The sequence below is a fragment of the Myotis myotis genome, unplaced genomic scaffold (assembly GCF_014108235.1).
Source record: "Myotis myotis isolate mMyoMyo1 unplaced genomic scaffold, mMyoMyo1.p scaffold_m19_p_1, whole genome shotgun sequence".
NCBI classification, from domain to species: Eukaryota; Metazoa; Chordata; class Mammalia; order Chiroptera; family Vespertilionidae; genus Myotis; species Myotis myotis.
In genome coordinates this window covers 179,812,615-179,837,518 of record NW_023416313.1, presented here as the reverse complement: position 1 = coordinate 179,837,518, position 24,904 = coordinate 179,812,615, and the positions used below count along the sequence as shown (strand labels likewise).

At 41.4% G+C, this 24,904-nt stretch overlaps 1 protein-coding gene and 1 non-coding gene across 7 annotated transcripts in view; one reads left to right on the top strand and one right to left on the bottom strand.

Annotated features, from left to right (window-relative positions):
- Positions 1-24,904, bottom strand: part of ZNF609 (zinc finger protein 609) — a 219,130-nt gene that overhangs the window by 134,472 nt on the left and 59,754 nt on the right. The window lies entirely within an intron of this gene.
- LOC118661463 lies at positions 14,143-14,249 on the top strand. The gene has a single exon (XR_004969348.1). It is a non-coding gene; the product is annotated as a U6 spliceosomal RNA (small nuclear RNA).

Here is a 24,904-nt window from a genome sequence, read left to right as displayed (position 1 = left end):
GACAAAGTTGGAGGAATCACACCACTTGATATCAAACTATACTACAAGGCCATAATAATCCAAACAGCATGGTACTGACAAAAACAAACATGTACATGATGCAACAGAATAGAGAGCCCAGAAATAAACCCACATCTTTATAGTCAATTACTATTTGACAAAGGAGGCAAAAACAAAATGGGATAAAGACAATGTGTTTAATAAATGGTGTTGGGAATATTGGACAGATATGTGCAAAAAAATGAAACCAGACCACCTTTTTACACCATACACAAGAATAAGCTCAAAAGGATTAAAGACTTAAATGTTAGACTCAAAACCATAAAAGTCCTAGAAGAAAACAGGCAGTAAAATCTCGGACACTGCCCTAGCCAGTTTCATCAGCCCAGTGACTGAGATGTCTCGGATTCAATTCCAATCAAGGGCACGTACCACGGTTGCAAATCCCTGGCCCTGGCTGGGACATGTGTAGGAGGGAACCAATCAATGTGTCTCTCTCACATAGATGGTTTTTTCTCTCGTGTATCTCTCCTTTCCTTCCAATCTCTCTAAAAATTGATGGGAAAAATATTCTTGGGTCAGGTTTAAAAACAACAATCTCAGACATTTCTCGTGGCAATATTTTTCTCATATATCTTCTCAAGCAAGGGAAACAAAAGAAAAAATAAACAAATGGAACTCTATCAAACTAAATGGTTTTGCACAGCAAAGGAAACTATCAGCAAAATAATAAAACAACCCACTGAATGGGAGAACATATCTGCCATTATCTGATAAGCACTTATATAACAACTAAAAAAAGTGACCAAAGGACCCGAATAGACACTTCTCCAAACTGGACATACAAATGGCCAATAAACATATGAAAAGATGCTCAATGTCACTAATCATCAGAGAAATGCAAATTAAAACCAAGTGAGTCCAGTGGGCATGGCTCAGTGGTTGAGCGTTGACCTATGAACCAGGAGGTCACGGTTTGATTCCTGGTCAGGGCATATGTATGGGTTGTGGGATCGATCCCTGGTGTGGGGTGTGCAGGAGGGTAGCTGATCAGTGATTCTCTCTCATCATTGATGTTTCTATCTCTCTCTTCCTCTCCCTTCCTCTCTGAAATCAATAAAAATATATATTTAAAACGACAATGAAATATTACCTCGCACCTATCAGAATGGTTATCATCAATAAATCAACAAACAACCAGTGTTGGCAGGGATGAGGAGAAAAAGGACCCTCAAGCACTGTGGGTAGGACTGCAGATTGGTAAAGCCACTGTGGAAAGCAGTATGGAATTACCTCAAAAAATTAAAAATGGAGTTCTTGCTGGGTAGCTCAGTTGGCTGGAGAATCGACCCATAAACCAAAAGGTTTTGGGTATGATTCCCAGTCAGAGCACATACCTAGGTTGTGGGTTTGATCCAAGTCAGTGTGCATACAGGAAGCAATCGATCAATGTTTCTCTCTCCCTTCCTCTCTCTCTAAAAAAGCAATAAAAACATATCCTCAGATGAGCATTTACTTTAGTAAAATAAAAATAAATAAATAATAAAAACAAAAATGGAACTGCCTTATGACCCAGAGATTCCACTTCTGGAAATTTATCTGAAGAAACCTAAAACACTAAATGGGATAGAATACATACACCCCTATGTTCACTGCAGTGTTATTCACAATAGCCAAGATTTGGGAGCAGCTCAAGTGCTCATCAGCAGATGAATGGGTAAAAAAGCTGTGGTACATCTAAACAATGGAATACTACTCAGCATAAAAAAGAAAATTTTACCCTTTGTAATAGCATGGATGGACCTGGAGAGCATTAAGCTAATTGAAATAGCCAATCAGAGAAAATCAAGTACTATATGATTTCATTCATATGTGGAATCTAATGAACAAAATAGAGACAGACTCATAGACAGCATGCTGACAGCATGGGGCAGTGGCGGGGGTACGGTGGGGGGGCGCTGGATGAAAGGAAGAGCTCATGTACACAGACAACAGTGTGGTGACTGGCAAGGACGGGGCATGGGGGAAGGTGGAGGTGGATATAGGGGCGATAAATGGTGATGGACGAAGACTTGATTTGGGGTGGTAAACACACAATACAGTGTACAGATATGTTGTAGACCTATGCACCTGAAACCTGTATAATTTTGTTAACCAGTGTCAACTCAATAAATTCAATAAAAATTAATTTAAAAAAATTTTAGACAAATTATATTTTTAATTTTGCCCAAAAGGCTTATACATATTGTAAAGCATGTTCAAAGTTTGAGAAAGATTGGTTTTAGACCATTTTTCTAAGCTTCTCTACTCTCTCACAGCCTGGAAAATATATACCAGGGAGTAGGTTCTGGAGGATCCAGTTAAATTGAAGAGACTAAAAGTCTAATTTCAGTAACTAATAGGACTCAAAAGCCAAGAGCAAAGAGAAGAGATTCCACCTGGATAACAATTCCATTTCTATAAAATCAGTTACAGTCCAGTGTAATTTATTTACAATGCTCCACTCTGTCAATTATTCTCCTTGAAAGGAAATGCAACTCTTTTCCCCTTTTCCATGTATCCTATTTGGTGGAGAAGAGGAAGGGGACTAAAATGGACTTTGTTTTCCTGCTAAGACTTGCGGTTTTTATTTACATATAAAAAACTATTCTGTTTTCATCAAGATTAATGACATATTCTGAATTACTAAACACAAAGCTATCAACAACTAGCAAAAAGAAAAGAGGTAGTTAATATTAGTGTTCCCTTGCTTTAAATTAGAGTCTCCTCTTTTCACCAGCCCTTCCTTTCTCCAGCATTTCAATCCTCACAAAAGTCTAACCTACTCCTCCTTCTCCAAGAACAGATGCTCTAAGGAAGATGATGAGGTTGGAGGGAGATGAGAGAAAAATAATCTTAAGAAAAAAGTATTATAAGGCATAGGAGAAATGCAGACCTAAACCAGCTGGTAATAAAAAGCCTTACTTTTCAGCCAAATTTTTAAACATTAAACTCTCTGGCCTCTGCTATAGCCAAATATACTGATAAACTCTATGATAACTCAATGTATGAACTAAAGCAAAAGTCTGAAATATTTTGAAGACTCACCAAAATTTCCCAAAATTTTTAAACATTAAGATCACAATATATTGTTGTCATATGCTGATTGTCAAATATCTTAGCTTAGAGATCTAAAAGTAGATCCCAACATATTGTTTGAATACCTCAACACTAAAATTTTCTTAGGGAAGTCTAATATATCTGAAAAATTTTTTCACCCCCTAATGCAACAGGGAAGGAAATGAACCTATCAGAACACTACTCTAGAGTGTGCATTTTCACTGAGGACATCACCACCGGATTTGTGTTCCACCTCAGGGCAAGAGTATACAGAGATATACAGCATACATCTAGTATTAAAATTTCATGTGATGAAGGCATTTAGGGAGAAAATGTCTAAAAAGGCTACTTAGGAAAAATAATGAAGAAAAAGATGGAGAAACACTGTTCAAGATTAGGGTCGACAAAACTTTTCTGCAAAGGGCGAAATAGTAAGTATTTTAGGCTCTGAAGGCTATAGTTTGTCACTATTCAACTCTGCCACTGTAACATGAAAATAGCCACAGATGATACATAAAGGAATGAGCATGGCTATTTCAATTAAACTTTATTTATGGACAAAAAATGAATTTCACATAATTTTCACATCATTAAACATTGTTCTTCTTTTGATGTTTTTCAACCATTAAAAATGCAAATATCAACCCAAATATCCATCAACAAATAGGTGTAGAAAATATGGTATATCCATATGATGGGATATTATCTATATATTTAAAGCCAAGCGACCAGAATAGCAGAACGACCAAAACACGCACTGCGGCGGCCAACCGGCCCAATCAGGGGTGGGGCTGGTGGCCAAACTCCCACAGCCCATCCCCCTGCTGACCCGGCCTCAATTGGCCTCCATCAGGGCAGGCTAGCTGGAGCCCACCTGTACACGAATTCATACACCGGGCCTCTAGTTTAATAATAAAAAGGAATGAAGTATTGAATCATGCTATATATGAAAAACCATTTAAAACATTGTGCTAAGTGGAAGAAGCTAGTCACAAAAGAACACACGTTTATTGTATAATTCCATTTATATGAAATGTCTAGAAAAGGTAACTATAAAGAGAGAGAAAGTAGGTTAGTGGTTACTTGGAGCTAGAGAGGTGGAGGGGGCAGTGTTGACTGCAAAAGTATATACGGTTTTTTTTGGCACAATAAAAATGCTCTAAAATTAGATATTGATACACTACTCAACTCTGGGAATATACTGAAAACCTTTCAAATGTATGCTTTAAAATGGGTAAAATTTATGGTATGTTTTTTGAAAAAAAGGTTAAAACCATTCTTAGCTCACAAACTGTACAAAAACAAGAGGTGGCCTGCAGTTTGTAGCTTGCCAACCACTGTTCTAACTTGATCAGTTCAGCAAATGTGATCTTTAGAGAGGAGAATCTGAACTAACATCTTAGCGGTCAGACACTGATTAAAAGAGGAAGTACTTTTCATGGCCCTTTAGGAAAAGCCAATGTTAATCTGTAGGAAAAGCAATATGCTACAAGAACTGCTATGTAGGCTACCAGGCACACTCAATAAACCACACCAGATACTCAAACTTCAGAATGTATCATGGGTGGAGGAAGGGAGTTGTTCAGAAAGATTGCTGGGTCTCAACCCTAGAGTTTCTGAGATGGCAGGTCTGGGAAAGAGATGGAAACCTGCATTTCTGACAGATTTCCATATGATGGTGATGCTGCTTATCTAGGGACCAAACTCAGAACCACTAATCTAAACTAATAGACTATAACTAGTGAAGTATTTATTGTAGTCATGTATCAGATATAAACATTTAAGAAAAAGTAAAGGAGATGCTGGGGCCACCAGGGGGAGCCAACCTTTGACCTGCAATGGAGTGGAGACTACATCAGAGGCAGCTACAGTTGCCTGAGCAGAGGTTGCAGCAACCCGTGGTGGCTACAGCCACTGTGCTACCCAGATGCGAACCTCGGGGCCATGGTGGGCTGGTGGCCAAAGAGGATCCTGGTCAAGATGGAGTGGCTTCACCAGCTACTTCTGGAACTGGTAAATCTAAGGTGGAGAGAATACTTAACTATCAGGCTCCCTAAAGAGTAGAAGAAATTGGAGAAAGAAATCAAAGAACTCACATCAAAACCTGTTGCTGTAGGACCTGAACATATTATTAAGTACAATGCAAAAGAAAAATGCAGGAAAAATACTACATAATTTTTCCTTTATTCTCCGAGAAGACATGTGTGGCTTATAAAGTAAGACCACCACAGCTTTCAGGGATATAATTAAGCAGGGAAGGTGCAAGACCTCCTTTTTGGAAATACATCTCATATTTTTTCCATCATTCAAAGCATTTGCAGACACTTATTAAAGGAGCAGAACCAAGATCCATTAAAACTGAGACCTGACTACCAGAAGCCCACAGTAACTCACTTCATACCTGGGGAAAAAAGTCTTTAAGATACTTTATCAACTTTGTTATAATTAGAAAGCTTATTGTGACTGTGCAATCATCTGAAAGGTGTTAATGTTCAAGTCAGGTTGTATGGGAGAAAGAAAAATGTATGACAAATTTAAAAACGCAAATATGTGGAAGTTTTAAATTAGGTGAAAGAAGTCAACCTCAAAAGGCATAGATGGTTTCATTTATCTAACATTTAAAAAAAAAAAAAGGGACACATATGTAATACCCTTTGTAATACTATAAGAATAATAAATAAATAAATAAATAAATAAAAATTTAAAAAAAAACACTATAAAGATGTAGAACAGTAGTTGCCAGAGGTAAGAGTTGGGTGTAATAATAAAAAGATTTTTTGGAGTGATTTATATATCCTAATGTTGGTGATAACTACATGAAAAATGACTTGAAATTTATAAAACTGTACCATCCCCATCCAATAAGTTGATGTTACTGTATAATAATTTTTAAAAACAATTAAATACTTTTTAAAAGATTTTTTTATTTTTATTGATTTCTGACAGGAAGGGAGAGAGAGAGATAGAAACATCAAGGATGAGAGAGAATCATTGGTTGGCTGCCTCCTGCATGCCCCACACTGGGGATCAAGCCTGCAACCTGGGCATGTGCCCTGACCGAGAATCAAACAGTGATCTCCTGGTTCATAGGTCAATGCTCAACCACTGAGCCACACTGGCTGGGCTTACATACTTTTTTTTTTTTTTTTTAAAAGTGAAGATATACCTTCTTTTATTTAATTCAGTGGGGCTTGGTCTTTGGATCCCAAAGCAGTATGAGTATAACAAATATATTCTTTCAATGTGCAATGTGGCTGTATGCAGTCAGAAAACCTCCTCCTCCTTCCTTAAAACTGAAGCTGACTGTTCATAAACCATCAGAGCCCTAGGTACATTTTTTTTTTTTTTTACACAGGTACATAGACAAAGTTCTTAGTGTTTTTCAGAGGCTCACTAACATAATTTTTAAGAAAGTCTAGGCAACAAAAGGCGGTGAAACAAAAACAATCTAGACCAATAAATCACAACCCAATAGTGTTTACTTAGAGCACCTAACAGGACTTTATCTAGAAAAACAAGAACCTAGGGACAAGACCCTTGGAGCTGGGGAGTTCTGTCAAACACCTTGCAGATTGCCACCTTCCTTATCACCATAAATTGAGTTATTAAAAAAAAATAACAGAATCACCTATGCAGAAGAATTCCAAATAATTTATGTAGATACTCTGATTCAAAGAGGATTTAACTCCTCACTCCTTCAGTGTGGCCTATGCATAATGACTTCCCTCCATAAAGTAAGGTATGGAAAGAGGGGGAAAGAGTAACTTGACAGTATAAAAACCTGGCTAGCACTATTTTAGCCAGATGATCAAGCCCAACATCAACAATAATACATGATGTAAATAGTATATACCTTTGATGTAATGGGTGAAAATGTTATTTTACCTCTGTGGTTCTTCTACCCAAACTTGTTAACTCTAGTCTAATCGGAGAGAAACATGAGATAAATACCAACTGAGGGATATTCTACAAAATATCTGACCACAACACCTCAAAACTGTCAACGTCTTCAAAAACAAGGAAAATCTGGGTAAAATACTGTCCCGTTACTCCAAGGTTGTGGGTTCGATCCCTGGTCAGGTCATCTATAAGAATCAACCAATGGAAAAGAAACCACGATGGCGGCATAGGTAAACACCGGAAATTGCTGCCTCGCAAAACTACTTCAAAAATACAACTAAAAGACAAAACAGACATCATCCAGAACCACAAGAAGGCTGGCTGAGTGGAAATTCTACAACTAGAAGGAAAGAGAAAAGCACACTGAGACTCAGAGGAGGTGCAGAAGTAAAGTGCAGAGGTACGGAGACGCACGTGGAAAGGGCTGGGAACTGAGGACGTGGTAGTCTTTTTCAATTGGGAGGGAGTCTCAAGCTCCAGACTGCTCTGAACTCCAGTTCCGGGTGAGTCTCTGGGGACCCGGACTCATACGGGGAGAAACTGGACTGTCTGGCATCTGTCGGAACTCAAGGGCGGCTTTCTCTCAGAGGTGCTTGCAGCGATTACCGGGACACTGAGACCAGGGGCCTCTCAGGGCAGGACTGAGGATCAGCCATAGCTGTTTGCTCTGCTCTGTTGATTCCCTGAGACCCTGCCCCATCCAAGCTGTGCGCAGAGGCTTTTGCATATGAAAGGCCTGGGCCTTTGCAATCTGAAAATTACCTAACAAACTGCAGCTGGGTCAGAGAGACTCAGAACTTCCAAAAGAAGGCCCAAGGCCACAAAGCAGCTTGCACTGCTTCACAGCTGGGCCTCATCTGGGCACCTCCAAATCCCAAACAAAGAAGAGGAATCTGCAGATCTCTCCATAGCTCCTGCTGGGTAGCCTCTGGCAGAGGCTAAATTAGCACTTCCTTAGAGATCCAAGAGCCAGTGTACCCAGGGGTCAGAGTGGGACCATCCAGATTACAACTCCTCAGATCCATAAGGGACACACTCAGGGGGCAGACTCAGTGAGCACCAAAGCCCCACTGAAGCAAGTCTTACCCCAGAAGGGTGTCTCCAGCACAGAAGTTCTCCCACTGTAGACACAGCTGATTCTCACAGCCAATTGGACTGGAGGTCAATTCCTCCCAGTGATACCTACAACAATCAAGGCTTAACTACAACAAGACTGTGCACAAAGCCCACAAAGGGGTGCACCAAGAGTGTCCACCTCAGGCAACTGGGGAGGCTGAGCCACTGGGCCCTATAGGACACCTAGCACAGAAAGACACTCTATCAACACAGGGAAGCATAAAAAATGCGGAGACAAAGTAACAGGTCACAAATGACAGAAATGGAGAAAAGCAAACTACTGGATATAGATTTCAAAACCACACTTTTAAGGTTTTTCAAGAATTTTCTAGAAAACGCCGATAAATTTAGTGAAACCCTCAAGAAATCTGATGAGACCCTCGAGGTTATGAAAAAGGACCAACTAGAAATTAAGCATACACTGACAGAAATAAAGAATATTATACAGACTCCCAACAGCAGACCAGAGGGTCGCAAGAATCAAGTCAAAGATTTGAAATATGAAGAAGCAAAAAACACTCAACTGGAGAAACAAACTGAAAAAAGAATCCAAAAATATGAAGATAGTGTAAGGAGCCTCTGGGACAGCTTCAAGCGTACCAACATCTGAATTATGGGGGTGCCAGAAGAAGAGAGAGAACAAGATATTGAAAACCTATTTGAAGAAATAATGACAGAAAACTTCCCCTACCTGGTGAAAGAAATAGACTTACAAGTCCAGGAAGCGCAGAGAACCCCAAACAAAAGGAATCCAAAGAGGACCACACCAAGACACATCAGAATTAATATGCCAAGCGCAAAAGACAAAGAGAGAATCTTAAAAGCAGCAAGAGAAAGAAACTCAGTTACCTACAAGGGAGTAACCATACGACTGTCAGCTGATTTCTCAACAGAAACTATGCAGGCCAGAAGGGAGTGACAAGAAATAGTCAAACTGATGAATAACAAGAACCTACAACCAAGATTACTTTACCCAGCAAAGCTATCATTCAGAACTGAAGGACAGATAAAGAGCTTCACAGATAAGAAAAAGCTAAAGGAGTTCATCACCACCAAACCAGTATTATAGGAAATGCTGAAAGGTATCCTTTAAGAAGAGGAAGAAGAAAAGGGTAAAGATACAAATTGTGAACAACAAATACACATCTATCAACAAGTGAATCTAAAAACCAAGTGAATAAATAATCTGATGAACAGAATAAACTGGTGAATATAATAGGATCAGGGGCATAGAAAGGGAATGGATTGACTATTCTCGGGGGGGGAAAGGGGTGTGGGGGGTGCAGGAAGAGACTGGACAAAAATCGTACACCTATGGATGAGGACAGTGGGGGAGGGGAGATAAGGGCAGAGGTTGGGGTGGGAACCGGGTGGAGGGGAGCTATGGGGGGAAAAAAGAGGAACAATTGTAATAACCTGAACAATAAAGATTTAATCAAAAAAAAGAATCAACCAATGAATGCATACATATGTGGAACAACAAATCGATGTATCTCTCCTCTCTCTCTCTCTCTCTCTCTCTCTCTCTCTCTCTCTCTCAAATCAATAAATAAAAAATTTAAAAAAACACATACACAAAATACAAGGAAAATCTGAAACACTGTCACAAGTGAAGAGGAGTCTCAGGAGATATAACTAAATGTAATGTGGTTTCCTGGATGGAATCCTAGAACAGAAAAGAATATCTGGCAAAAAATAAGGAAATCTGAATAAAGTACGGAAGCTGGTTAATAATAACATCTTAATATTGGTTCAGTAATAGTAACAAATGTACCATACTAATTAGTAAAATGTTAATAATGGGGGAATATGGGTGTGGGATATATAAGAAATCTGTCCTACAATTGTGTCAAATTTTCTGTAAATATAAAACTGTTCTTAAAAATTGTCTATAAAAAAAAAAGTGTAACAGCACAATTCCAGGTTACAGCTAGTGAACTGTTGGAAATCACTAGATCCCAAAACAAATCATATCTGACAAAGGTCTCTTTATTTTTTGTTGTTAATCCTAACCCTTATGTAGCCTGCTAGAGAATGAAAAACCACATGGAGAAGGTGGCTCAGTTGTCCCAACCAGGTAAGCCAAGTCTGGCACAGATCATCAGAACCCCATAGCAGAATCCAGCCTAAACTGCTAATCCTCAGAATAAAAAAAAAAAGCTAAGTAAATAACTGTTGTTTTAAGCCATTAAGTTGGAATGCTTTTTATGTAGCAAAAGCTAACTGAGGTAATGGGTAACTGAGGTAATGGGTTTGGAAAATATGTGGATAGATAAGTTTTTAAATTAAAAGGTGTATATTCAGCATTATAGAATTTCTAAAGTTGAGAACTGATAAAAATTTTCAGATTTCCTCAGCAGTATATTTCAGAAAATGTCCACAACCCCTACAATACTTAAAATATAAATGGGTAAGAGGTGATCTAAAAGTATAAATGCTCAGATATTCAACAGGATGGTTAAATAAATTGTAGTATATTCACATAATGGACTACTATAAAGCAATTAGAGTGAGCAAACTACAACTATATGCAATTATGTTTATGGCTCTCACAGCCTCAAAAGTATATATGAAAATTAAAAACAGGCAAAACTAACGTATGCTATTAGGAGTTAGCATAGTGGCTAGCCTTAGGGAGCTGTGACTAGAAGGCAGCACAGGGAAGTTTCCAGGAGCTACTAGTGTTCTGTTTCTTGATCTGGGTGCTGGTTATATGGGTATGTTCTAATTGTGAAAATTCATCAAGCTGTGAGCTTATAACTAGAGTACTAAAATTTATTTTTAAAACTACATATTCGACATAATTAATAATTACTGCCTTTATTTACTTATATGTATTGCTGTAACCCCAAATGTTATTAAAAATTCCAGACATACACAAAAATCAAAAGAATAGTACACCTATATAGCTGTATTTTGATTAGCATCTCTAATGATCTATCGTTTTGCTCAACACTTATTTGTCAAAATACAGTTATTTTGTTTTTCATCCCTAATTCATCCCTTCCTAATAAAAACATAACTACCTATCAAACCTAAACAATTCTGGAAGAAAAATCAGGAAAACAGGAACAAGCATAGTTTAAGTATATGTGTATATGAGTCTGCTACAGCCCTCACTGGAGTCAGAGTCTTTCACCGTATTTGCAATTTTCTTGAAGCAGTTAATTGATATATGCAGGCTTGAGTAAACAATCTAAAAATACAAAATGTCTAGCCCAGACCGGGTAGCTCAGTTGGTTAGAGTGTCATCCTAATAGGCCAAGGTTATAGGTTCGATCCCCAATTAGGGCACATACAAGAAGCAACTCATGTGCAGCCAGTGTGGCTCAGTGGTTGAACATCAACCCATGAACCAGGAGGTCATGGTTCGATTCCCAGTCAGGGCACATGCCCAGGTTGTGGTCTTGATCCACAGCTGAGGGCGTGCAGGAGGCAGCCAATCAGTGATTCTCTCTCATCATAGATGTTTCTCTCTCTCCCTCTCACTTCCTCGCTCTGAAATTAATTTCTAAAAAAAGCAACCAATGAATGTGTAAATATGTGCAACAACAAGTTGATGTCTCTCTCAAAACAAAACATACCTTAAAAAAATAAAAATACAAAAATTCTAGCTAGAGTTCACAGGCAGATGTTAAGACAGACTGAGGAGAAAAAGAGGATAATGACTGAAAAAACTGAGTATACAGACATTCTCTCTTAAAGCAAGGCTCTGGTAGGAGGGCTGGGGGTGGGGTGGGTGGAGGAGGTCCCTTAGGAAAACACCAACGGCCAAATTCTAAGAACCACTGCATTTGCACATTTCATTTAAATATATTCATTCAATATCCATTTACGCACTCACATATATTCTGAGTTTTATTATTACTGTTCCAAAGGTTATCATGACTTCAACTTTTCTTTATTCATTTATATACTCATGCACTTTAGGGTGAAATGTGAGACAGCACTGAGAAGACCACCTTAAACAACCAACATAAGTGCAGACACCTATATATACAACATCTAATGATGTGGTCTATGGCAACGTGTTTTTCTATTGCTGTTATTCTAGGGATAAAAATGAGGCAATACTGTCACACTTGTAGATTCCAATATTTCTTTTTTGTGTTTTGGATCAGATGAGAACAGAAAACAATATGTCCATCTATTAAGTCCAGAACTGACACAAGACCCTAGACTTGAGTTAATGAAGAGATACAGATATACCATGTTCTTAGGTGGTAAGCCAATACTGTATTATATAATTACTGGAGGCCCGGTGCACGAAATTTGTGTACTCGGGGGTGTGTGTGTCCTCAGCCTGGCCTGTACCCTCTCACAGTCTGGGAGCCCCCGGGGAATGTCTGACTGACAGCTTAAGCCTATGGGGAGCAGGCCTAAGCTGGCAGTAGGGCAACCTTAGCGCTGCCACGGACGCGGGAAAGGCTCCCGCCACTGCTGCTGCGCCCACCAGTCTGTGAGCCTCACTTCTGGCTGAGTGGCACTCCCACTGTGGGAGTGCACTGATCACCAGGGGGCAGCTCCTGCATTGAGCACCTGCCCCCTGGTGGTCAGTGTGTGTCATAGCGACTGGTCGTTCCTCCATTCAGTCGATTTGCCTATTAGCCTTTTATTATACTAGTATAGAATAATGCAACAGTTTATTACATTATTATAAAGACCATTTCTCCCTCAACTTAAATGCTAAAAGTCAATGTAATTACAATGAGTAGCTGAATTGGACTTTGGGAAGAATAAAACTTTTTAAAAAAATTTTTACCTGAGGATATTTTTTCCATTGCTTTTTAGAGAGAGTGGAAGGAGGGTGGGGGAGTCAGAGGCGACCTCACACACATGGGGGGGGGGGGGAGAGGGAGAGACTCTCAAATGAGCCTGGATGGGGGCCGAGAGAGAGAGAGAGAGAGAGAGAGAGACCCTCCCGAATGAGCCCTGATGGGGGCCAGGGATCAAATCTGCAACCCAGTGCCCTTGACCAGGAATCAATCCTTAGACCCTTCGGTGTATGTGCCAACACTCTAACCACTGTATCATGCCAGCCAGGGCTAACAAGCTAGTCTAGAAAGGAGGAATATGAGGACAACTTTGCCCTGTTGCAATAGCTTAACTCTTACATGGTACCTATGAAAATATGTAGCATTAAAGGAGCTTTACATATATTAATGCACTTAATTCTCACAATAACCCTATAATATATGAAATATTATAATCCTTATTTTACAGACAATACTGAGATCTAGAGAATTTAAATAATTCCCACTAAGTTATCTAACTGATAAGTGGCAGAGCTAGCATTCAACTAATCAAACCCCTGAGTTAAGCTCTTAACTTAGTTTTATCATGCTATGTCTCCTCCTAGACATTATAATATCTCATAGGCCCACAACAGATCATTAAAAGTATGATATAAAGATATAACAGATAACTGGACTGACAAGAAAGCCCAGCAACAGACCCAAAAATATATAACAATTAAGATTATGATAAAGATGGCATCTAAAGTCAATTAAAAACTTGGAAGAATATTCAATAAATGATGAGAGGGCAGCTGACTCTCCAATTGGATTTTTTAAAGAATTAAATTCCTACAGCACAGTAAAATAAATACCAAATGGTTTTTAAAAACTAAACTTAAAACCAAAATATTAGAGTAAAAAATATACAGGTTAAGATTCTTATAATCTTGGCGTGAGGAAGTTCTTTTTTAATTAGACATGAAATTCAGGAGTGATAAAAAAAAATACCTCAACAAATTGCATTAAAAACAAACTTTTATGCCAAAACCGGTTTGGCTTAGTGGATAGAGCTTCGGCCTGCGGACTCAAGGGTCCCAGGTTCGATTCCGGTCGAGGGCATGTACCTGGGTTGCGGACACATCCCCAATAGGAGATGTGCAGGAGGCAGCTGATCGATGTTTCTCTCTCATCGATGTTTCTAGCTCTCTATCTCTCTCCCTTCCTCTCTGTAAAAAATCAATAAAATATATTTAAAAAACAAACAAACTTTTATAAGACTAAATAAAATATATTGCTCGCTTCAGCAGCACATATACTAAAATTGGAATACAGAGAAGATTTATTAGCATGGCACCTGTACAGAATGACATGCAAATTCACAAAGTGTTCCATATTTTTGGGGATATAAACTACAGCAGAGGGAATATCCTATCTAATAATAGAGAAACATGGTAATTAACCATAACTTCGCTACCCTTCCCATTGGCTAATCAGCGAGATATGCAAATTAACTGCCAACCAAGATGGCGGCCGGCAGCCAGGCAGCTGAAGCAAACAGGAGGCTTGCTTGCTCCAGTAATGAAGGAAGCCAAGGTTCCCCGCCTGCCACTGCTGGCCTCTGAGCTTGCACTCTAAGAAACAATGTTGCAATTATAGAAGCTAAACAATCCCCAGAAACCTGCTTTCAGCCTTCAGAGCTGGAGTTGCAACAGAGTTTCAATTATAGAACCCAAACAAATCCCAGATACCTGCTTTCAGCAGCCGAGGTCTCAGAGCTGGAGCCAAGCCTCAGAGCTAAAGCCGGCTCTCAGCTCCAGTGACAGTCACAGAAGGTAAATAAATCCCAGAATAAAAAAAAAATAAAAAAAGGAGAGGTTGGGAGCTTCAGTCACCCGCCAGCCTGAAAACGGCCCTCAGACCCTCACCCAGACTGGCCAACCACCCCAGTGGGGACCCCTACCCTGAAAGGGGTGTGACCAGCTGCAAACAGCCATCATCCCCGCATCTAGGCTGGCCAGGCACCCCAGTGGGGACCCCCACCCTGATCCGGGACACCCTTCAGGGCAAACCAGCCGGCCCTCACCCGTGCACCAGGCCTCTATCCTATATAGTAAACGGGTAATATGCAAACTGACCCTAACAGCAGAAGGACTGGGAATGACTGGTCACTATGACACATACTGACCACCAGGGGGCAGACGCTCAATGCAGGAGCTGCCCCCTGGTGGTCAGGGCGCTCTCACATAAAAGGAGCTCTGCTCAGCCACAAGCCAGGCTGATGGCTGCCAGTACAGCGATGGTGGTGGGAGCCTCTCCTGCCTCCTCAGCAGCGCTAAGGATGTCCAACTGCAGTTTAGACCTGCTCCCCACTGGCAAGTGGACATCCCCCTAGGGCTGCCGGGCTGCCAGAGGGATGTCTGATTGCCATCTTAGGCCCAATCCCCTGGGGAGCGGGCCTAAGCCAGCAGGTGGTCATCCCCTGAGGGGTCCCAGACTGCGAGAGGGCACAGGCCGGGCTGAGGAACACCCCCCCCTAAAAGTGCACAAATTTTTGTGCACCGGGCCTCTAGTCTATATATATAAAAGCCTAAGGGACCATTACAACCAGACAACTGGAAAGACCGGTCGGTAGCTATGACGTGCACTGACCACCAGAGGGCAGACGCTCGATGCAGGAGCTGCCCCTGGTGGTCAGTGCGCTCCTACAGTGGGAGCACCGCTCAGCTGACAGGTGGGCGGGCTCACGGCTGGCGAGTGCAGCTGCGGTGGTAACGCGATCCTCTCCTGCGGACACTCCCCCTGCACACTGTAGCAGCACCGGCAGGCGCAGTGGGGCCCAGCCCAGGCTCGGACTCCTTCACAGCTGCCTGCCACATTGTGCACTGCTTCGTGCTGTGCGGGATCGATGTGAACAGTGGGCTGGAGCCTGACGAGCTGGCAAGTAAGCCGGGCTGCGGTGGCATGGAGGTCCACTGATCCATACAGGCCAGGCCGAGGAACCCCACCAGTGCATGAATCCGTGCACTGGGCCTCTAGTAGTCAATAATATCAAAATACCTTTGTATGGTGACAGATGGATACTGGACTTTTTCCTGGTGATCACTTTGTAAAGTACATAAATGTCCAGTCACTATAATATAATATAATATGGTATGGTATGGTATAGTATAATATATAGTATGTCAACTATCCTTTAATTTAAAAAGAGATTTACAGTCCAGAATGGGGGGAGGGAGACTAAAATCATATAAGTAAACTAAAAAAAAATAAAAAAATGATGCGAGTTCTCCCAATAATCCAATTCCTATCAAATCCCTAGAAAGATTGTTTTGTAGATACAGATAAGTAATTCTAAAATTTATATAGAAAGGCACTGACCTAAGAATAACTAAAATTATTTTGACAAAGAAATAAAATAGGAGGAATCACTCTATCCTATATTAAGGTTTATTAAATAGCTACAGTAATCAAGATAACGTAGTACTGGCAGAGAGATAGATACATGGGTCAATGGAACAGAGCAGAGCCCAGTACAAGTATGGTCATTTGACAAGTATGGTCAAATGATTTTGACAAAGATGCAAAAGCAATTCAGTGGAAAAAGGATGGTTTTTTCAACAAACGATGCTGAAGCAATTGGGATATCCATAGGCACACACACACAAAATGAGCCACAACTTAAACTTTACACCTTCTATAAAATTTCACTCAAAATGGACTGGCCTCTGAGAAAGAAAAAAAAAAAAAAGGATCACTGGCTTAAATGTAAAACATAAAAATCTCATAAGGGACTAGATCTAGAATATATAAAGAACTTTAAAAACAACAGTAAACAAAAAATTAGAAAACGGGTAAAAGACATTCAGAGACATTTCACTAAAGAAGATATACAGATAACAACAAACAAGTTCATGAAAAGATCTTCACAAAGGTTAGTCATTAGGGAAATGCAAATTAAAATGACAATGAGATCACTATACACATGTCAAAATGTCTAAAATTAAAAAAAAAATAGAGATAACACTAAATACTGGCAAGGATGCAAAGAAAATGGATTGACATGCATTGCTAGTATATAAAATAGTATAGCCACTCTGGGAAATTATTTGGCAGTTTCTTAAAACACTCAACACACAATTACCATATGATCCAGCAATTGTACTCTTGGGCATTTATCCCAGAGAAATGAAAACTTATGTTTGCATAAAACTTGTATATGAAAGTTCATAGCAATTTTTTTCATAATAGCACAAAACTGAAAATAACCTAAATGTCCTTCAACAGGTGATTTCTTTAACAAACTGTGGTACATACACACCCATGCCATAGAAACTCTGCAATAAAATAACTCCCCTCCTCCCAGTTCCCACCCCACCCTCTGCCCTCACTCCCCACCCACTGTCCTCATCAATAGGTGCACGATTTTTGTCCAGTCTCTTCCCGCATCTCCCACACCCCTTTCCCCCCCAAGAATAGTCAGTCCATTCCCTTTCTATGTGCCTGATTCTATTATAATCACCAGTTCATTCTGTTCATCAGATTATTCACTTGATTCTTAGATTCACTTGTTGATAGATGCGTATTTGTTGTTCATAATTTGTATCTTTACCTTTTTCTTCCTCTTCCTCTTCTTAAAGGATAGCTTTCAGCATTTCATATAATACTGGTTTGGTGGTGATGAACTCCTTTAGCTTTTCCTTATCTGTGAAGCTCTTTATCTGACCTCCAATTCTGAATGATAGCTTTGCTGGATAAAGTAATCTTGGTTGTAGGTTCTTGGCACTCATCACTTTGAATATTTCTTGCCACTCCCTTCTGGCCTGCAAAGTTTCTGTTGAGAAATCAGCTGACAGTCGTATGGGTATTCCCTTGTAGGTAACTGACTGTCTTTCTCTTGCTGCTTTTAAGATTCTCTCTCTGTCTTTTGCTCTTGGCATTTTAATTATGATGTGTCTTGGTGTGGTCCTCTTTGAGATGTACAAGAAATCTAATGAGACCCTCGATGTTGTGATAAAGGACCAACTAGAAATTAAGCATACACTGACTGAAATAAAGAATATTATACAGACTCCCAACAGCAGACCAGAGGGTCGCAAGAATCAAGTCAAAGATTTGAAATACGAAGAAGCAAAAAACACCCAACCAGAAAAGGAAAATGAAAAAAGAATCCGAAAATACAAAGATAGTGTAAGGAGCCTCTGGGACAACTTCAAGCGTACCAACATTCGAATTATAGGGGTGCCAGAAGAAGAGAGAGAGCAAGATATTGAAAACCTATTTGAAGAAATAATGACAGAAAACTTCCCCTACCTGGTGAAAGAAATAGACTTACAAGTCCAGGAAGCACAGAAAACCCCAAACAAGAGGAATCCAAAGAGGACCACACCAAGACACATCATAAGGGAGATCGCCCTGACTGGTGTTCTCAATGGTTAGAGATCGGCCTGAGTACCAAAAGGTCACAGATTCCATTTCCGGTCAAAGGCAAGTACCTGGGTTTCTGGTTCGCTCCCTGCCCAAGTCAGGGCTTGTGCAGGAGGCAACCAATCGATGTGTCTCTCTCACAATGATGTTTCTTCTGCTTCCCCCGTCCCTTCCACTCTCTTTGAAAAGCAATGGAAAAAAATATCCTCTGACAGAATAAAGCCCTGCAGAATTTTAGGACAGACAGGGACCTTGAAAATTTTCAGAGATAAGGAAACTGAGGTCCAGAAAGTTAAATGAGTTTTCCAAAGTCATGTATTAAAGTCTGGAATTGTATTGTATTATATCTGTGTAGCCTTTTCAGTGTTTTCAGGTTTATCACCCCATCTTGTGGTCAATAATCCTGACAGTTCACAAGGTAGTAATAGCTGACATCCTATCTAATAAAAGAGAAACATGGTAATTAGCCGTACGTCCGCTACCCTTCCCATTGGCTAATCAGGGCGATATGCAAATTAACTGCCAGCCAAGATGGCAGCCGGCAGCCAGGCAGCTTGAAGCGAACATGAGGCTTGCTTGCTTCAGTGACGGAGGAATCCAACATACCCCACCTGCCGCTGCCGGCCTCTGAGCTTGCAGTTTGAAACATTGTTACAAATATAGAAGCTAAACAAAACCCCAGAAACCTGCTTTCAGCCAGCTGGGATCTCAGAGCTGGAGTTGAAACAGTGTTTCGATTATAGAACCCAAACAAACCAGATACCTGCTTTCAGCAGCCGAGGCCTAAGAGCTGGAGCCAAGCCTCAGAGCTAAAGCTGGCCCAGAATTAAAAGAAAAAAGAAAAAAAGGAGCGGTTGGAAGTTTCAGTCACCCGCCAGCCTGAAAACAGCCCTCAGGCCCTCACCCAGACTGGCCAGGCACCCCAGTGGGGAACCCCACCCTGATCCTGGACACCCTTCAGGGCAAACCAGCCAGCCCCCACCCGTGTATCAGGCCTCTATCCTATATAGTAAAAGGGTAATATGCCTCCCAGCACCAGGATCAGCGGAGCCACGAGGCCTCCTGGCACTGGGATCAGCGTGACAGGGGGCAGCGCCCAAACCCCCTGATCGCCCTGCGGCTGTGTGACAGGGAGCGGGGCCACAACCTCCCTATCCACCCTGCTCTGTTCATGACGGGAAGGCACCCCAACCCCCTGATCGCCCTGCAGCTCTGTGTGTGACAGGGTGCGGTGCCCCCACCCCCCCACCCCCCACGGGCCCTGCTCTGTGTGTGACGGGGTAGAGCCATAACCTCCCCATTGGTCCTGCCCTGAGTGTGACAGTGGCAGCGCCCAACCCCGATCGGCCCTGCTCTGTGGGTGATAGAGGGCGGTGCCCCAACTGCCCCCCACGGGCCCTGCTCTGTGTGTGATGGGGTAGAGCCATAACCTCCCCATCGGCCCTGCCCTGAGTGTGACAGTGGCGGCACCCCAACCCCCTGATCAGCCCTGCTCTGTGGGTGATAGAGGGCGGTGCCCCAACCACCCCCCACGGGCCCTGCTGTGTGTGTGATGGGGTAGAGCCATAACCTCCCCATCGGCCCTGCCCTGAGTGTGACAGGGTGTGACGCCCCAACCCCCTGATCGGCCCTGCTGTGTGTGTGACAGGGGGCGGTGCCCCAACTCCCCTATCGGCCCTACTCTGTGAGTGACGGGGGGAGCTCCCCAACCTCCCGATGGGCCCTGTTCTGTGCGTGACAGGGGGGAGCTCCCCAACCCCCTGTAGGGCCCTGCTCTGTGCGTGACAGTGGGGAGCTCCCCAATCCCCTGATCGACCCTGGTCTGTGTGTGACAGGGTACGGAGCCCCAACCCCCTGATGGGCCCTGCTCTGTGAGTGACAGGGGGCAGCGCCCCAACCCCCTGATTGGCCCTGCTCTGTGCGTGACAGTGGGTGGCGCCGCAACCTCCCCATCGACCCTGCCTTGAGTGTGACAGGGGTCGGTGCCCCAACCCTCCAATCGGCCCTACCCTGAGCGTGATTGAGGGTGGCATCGCAACCTCCCGATCCGCCCTGCTCTGTGCATGAGAGGGGGCGGCGCCCCAACTCCCCAATCGGCCCTGCTCTGAGCCCAACCAGGGGCTGCACCTAGGGATTGGGCCTGCCCTCTGCCACCCGGGAGCAGGCCTAAGCCAGCAGGGCGTTATCTCCCGAGGGGTCCCAGACTGCGAGAGGGCACAAGCCGGGCTGAAGGACCCCTCCTCCCCCTCAAGTGCACAAATTTTTATGCACCGGGCCTCTAGTTTATTTATAAGACAGCTGACCAAAATTAGGGACCAGGTCTAAAATACTCTCTCTCAATACTCAATATAAAGCTATTAACTATCTATAGAGGGAATGAGTCTGCCATCTTTAATAATAAAAGGGTAATATGCTAATTAGGCCAGACATGCTTCCGGATGAAGCTGGGGCCAGAGGGAAGCAGCCCGGGTCCCGGGTACCAGAGGGAAGCCGGTGCCGGCAGCTGGAGGAAAGAAGGCCTACTCTTGCACGAATTTTCATACATCGGGCCTCTGTCATACTCATAATATCACAAAGTGCTAAATAAGCTAATTCAGATTTTCAAGTAACAGAAATAACTCAATTTTACATGATCTAACCATATGGCTCTACAGCAGAGCCAAGGTTACCAAATGCTGCCTATGTATATTAGGTAGTGTGATGTCCATTACAAGTTAGAAAAAAAAGTAAATCTAAGGCGAATGAGAAATAGTAATTTTGTTCCCCATAATACTGTGTGCTCTGGTTTCTTCCTCTCCCCTTTCTTTCCAGCCCAGTCTCATCCTGTAAGTTTTTTCTCAGGTTAGAAAGCAGGTGGTAAAGAACCAATTCCCATAGGATAGCTGTTGATAAAACTACAAGTATTATCTCTCTCCAGGGGTATGTGTACTTGAATAGGAAACGCAAAACCTTCAAATCCCAAAGGAACTGCAGTCAACTTAGCAGGGAATATTATTTTTAAGAACTCCTAGCATTTCGTCAAATTGCACTAAATAAATTCACACTCAGCAACTGTTTATTTATGATCTACCATACTGTCAATCACAAAGATGAGGCATAGTTTTTGCCTTAAAATGCTCAGCCCAGATGAAAAAACAACAAAAAATACTAGCTTTTCTTTACTGAATTTTACTATACATCAGGCACTAAGCTGTTTTTCATAGGCAATATGTATCAAATATTACATTTCGCTCAGTGTTTAGCAAATAATAAATGTTCAGTATATTGTGGCCATGATTATTATAATTATTACTTTCATAATTGCACTTAATCTTCACTTCTGCTCTATGAAGAAGTTATTAGCTTTACTTTAAGATGAGGAAACTGAGGCTTAGAAAGGCTAATATGCTCAAGGTCATATAGCTATTAAGAGCCAGAATTCAAACTCAAGTCTGTATGATTCTACAACTTATGCTATTAATAGCTATACAATATTCAATATTTTCATAGCATTAATACAAATACCGCAGAATGATGTTTCAGTCAATGACAGACTGCATATACAACGGTGGTCTCATACGATTACAGTGGTGCCCTAAACGGTTTGGCTCAGTGGACAGAGCATCGGCCTGCGGACTCAAGGGTCCCAGGTTCGATTCCGGTCAAAGGCATGTACCTTGGTTGCGGGCACATCCCCAGTGGGGAGTGTACAGGAGGCAGCTGATCGGTGTTTCTCTCTCTATCCCTCTCCCTTCCTCTCTGTAAAAAAATCAATAAAATATATTTTTTTAAAAGATTACAATGGTGCTGAAAAATTCCTATCACTAGTGATGCTAAACCCACCATAAGATGGTAGTGCAACTCATTACTCACGTGTTTGTGGTGATGCTGATGTAAACAATTCTACTATGCACATATAAGTGTGTATCTAATCTAATAAAAGACAAAAGGGTAATTGACTGTACCTTCGCTACGTTTCCCATTGGCTAATCAGGGCGATATGCAAATTAACTGCCAAGAAAGATGGTGGTTAATGTGCATACGCAGGCGCCAAGCAATGGAGCAAAGCCGCTGGCCCCGGGCAGGAGCAGCAAGCAAAGGCCGGTGTGGCAAACGAAGAGCAAAGAGGGAAGCCTGCCGCACCGGCCTCCGCCATGCTCCTGGGCCTGCCACGCCGGCCCTTCCTGGCAAAGAGCGAAGGCCTGGGTTCCAAGCGCCGGAGGAAAACTGGTGCCAGCAGCCAGGGGAAAGGGGCCCCCGATGGGCTACAGACTGCAAGAGAGCACAGGCCAGGCTGAGGGACCCACCCAAGCGCACAAATTTTTGTGCACCGGGCCTCTAGTAGTATAATAGTTGGTAATGATAAGAACAATTGTTACTAGTTTTGGACCATACCATACTATACTTTTTGTCATTATCTTAGAATAGAATCTTTCTACTTATAAAAAAAAAAGTTTGCTTCAAAGTATGCCATGTTGTGACAGCAGCAGCCTCATATAACTTGTGTTTAACATGTTCCTTGATTGTATAATTTTCTCTTATGCTTGTTTTGCATAGTAACATGCTGTACAGGCTTGTAGCCTAGGAGCAATAGGCTATACTATGTAACCTAGGCATGTGGTAGGCTATACCATCTAGGTTTGTGTAAGTACAGTCTGTGATGTTCGCACAATGGCGAAATTGCCTACAGTGTGTTTCTCTCAACATATCCCTATCATTAAGAGGCACATGACTGTAGAATGATGTTTAATTTCACCTGGAAGTTTGAAGAATTGGCTAACAAGAATATGCTATAAAGAGGAAGTGACATTTAAGCTGGATCCTGAATGACAATTATTTTAACACATGGGAAAGAAAGGGGGTGAGAGAAGAGTTTGGTCCAAGTAAAAAATGATGAGGGTCCGAACAAAGGAAGTGGCAATAAGTACAAGAGATGGGGGTAGGTAACAAGAAATATGTAGGAGACAGTCTCTCAAAGGGCCTTTGTGATACACTAGATGTGAGCAGTGAGAAAAAGGTGTCAAGAATGACTCAGAAGTTTCTAGTTTGGGCAAATGGAAAAATATTCCCACTAATAAAAATGAGAATGCATGAAGAGAGCTGGGCGTTATAGATAAATCATAATTTTATTATAGACCTTGTAAGTCTGAAGTAGATCTAGAACAACTGAGCAAGGAAATCTATTAGGCAGCTGGAAACCATGGTCAAACTTAGGAAAGAGGTCAGAGTAGAGGACAAAGATTTGGGAGTCACTGCTATGATGAACAGTATTTTGAAAAAAAAGGAGATAAGTGTAAAAGAGTTTGACACATAGGTAGCACCATGATATCTACATAATAAGACCAGTCTTAATACTGAGACCATACTGAACTCTGAAAATAAGCAAGGCCTTTAACACATGTTCACAAATCAAAATATGCCCAACACCTCAATCTTCACAGATTTTTTAAAAATGAGGTTGTTGATATAGAGTGCAAACTGATATCTGAGGACAAAGATCTCAGTGCTTTTACCCTTGTATCTTCAAATACCTAGCAAATCGAATGTTCAATAAATATATGACGAACAGAAATCATGAATGGAGGCACAAAATGTCCAAAGTTAGACAGTTAAAGTGATAGAATGAACACTAATATCCAGGTGCTCTATATCTTGTATGCTTTACATTCACAAGTTTCTCCAACCCCCTCCCTCTCTCTCTCTCCCTATCTCTCTCTCTCTCTGTCTCTCTCTCTCTCTCTCTCTCTCTCTCTCTCTCTCTCTCTCTCTCTCTCTCTCACACACACACACACACACACACACACACACGATCTTGTTATGAAAAATAATTAAAAGACTCTTAAATCTCAAACGGGAGTAGAAGTGTTCCCTTCAAAACTCCACTTTAATAAGGGCATCTCTGAAAAACAAAAACAAAACAATGTTAACTTCATACTTAAAAGTAAAAGACTGAAGGTTTTCTTCTAAAATCAGGAACAAGCCAAAGATGTCTGTCTGTTCTTGCCATTTCCATTTAACACTGTACTGAAGGCTACAATTAGGCAAGAGAAAAAAAGACATCTGTATTGGAAGGAAAGTAAAAGTATCTCTATTCGCAGATGTCGTGATCTTGTACATAGAAAATCCCAAAGAATGCTCATAAAAACTATTAGAGCTTATAAATGAGTTCAGCAAAGATGCATGATAAAGATCAATATATACAAATCAATTATATTTTTATGCACAGCAATAAATAACCCAAATGTAAAATTGAGAAAACAATTCTACTTAAAATAACATCTAAAAGAATAAAATACTTAAGAACAAATTTAATAAAAGAAGTGTAAGACCTGTACTCTGAAAACCACAAAACAACATTGAATGAAATTAAAGACCTATATAAATGGAAAGAGAACCCATGTACATGAGTTGAAAAACTTAAAACTGTTAAGATTTTAACAGATTTTTTTGGAGAAATTGACAAGTTGACCCTAAAATTCATATGGAAATGTAAGAGACTCAGAATAATCAAACCTATTTTTAAAAGAAAAGCAAGTTGGAAGACTCGCAATTCCTGATTTCAAACTTACTACAAAGCTATAATAATCAAGACAATAATACTGGCATAAGGACAGCTATGTACATCAGTGGAACATAACTGAGAGCCCAGA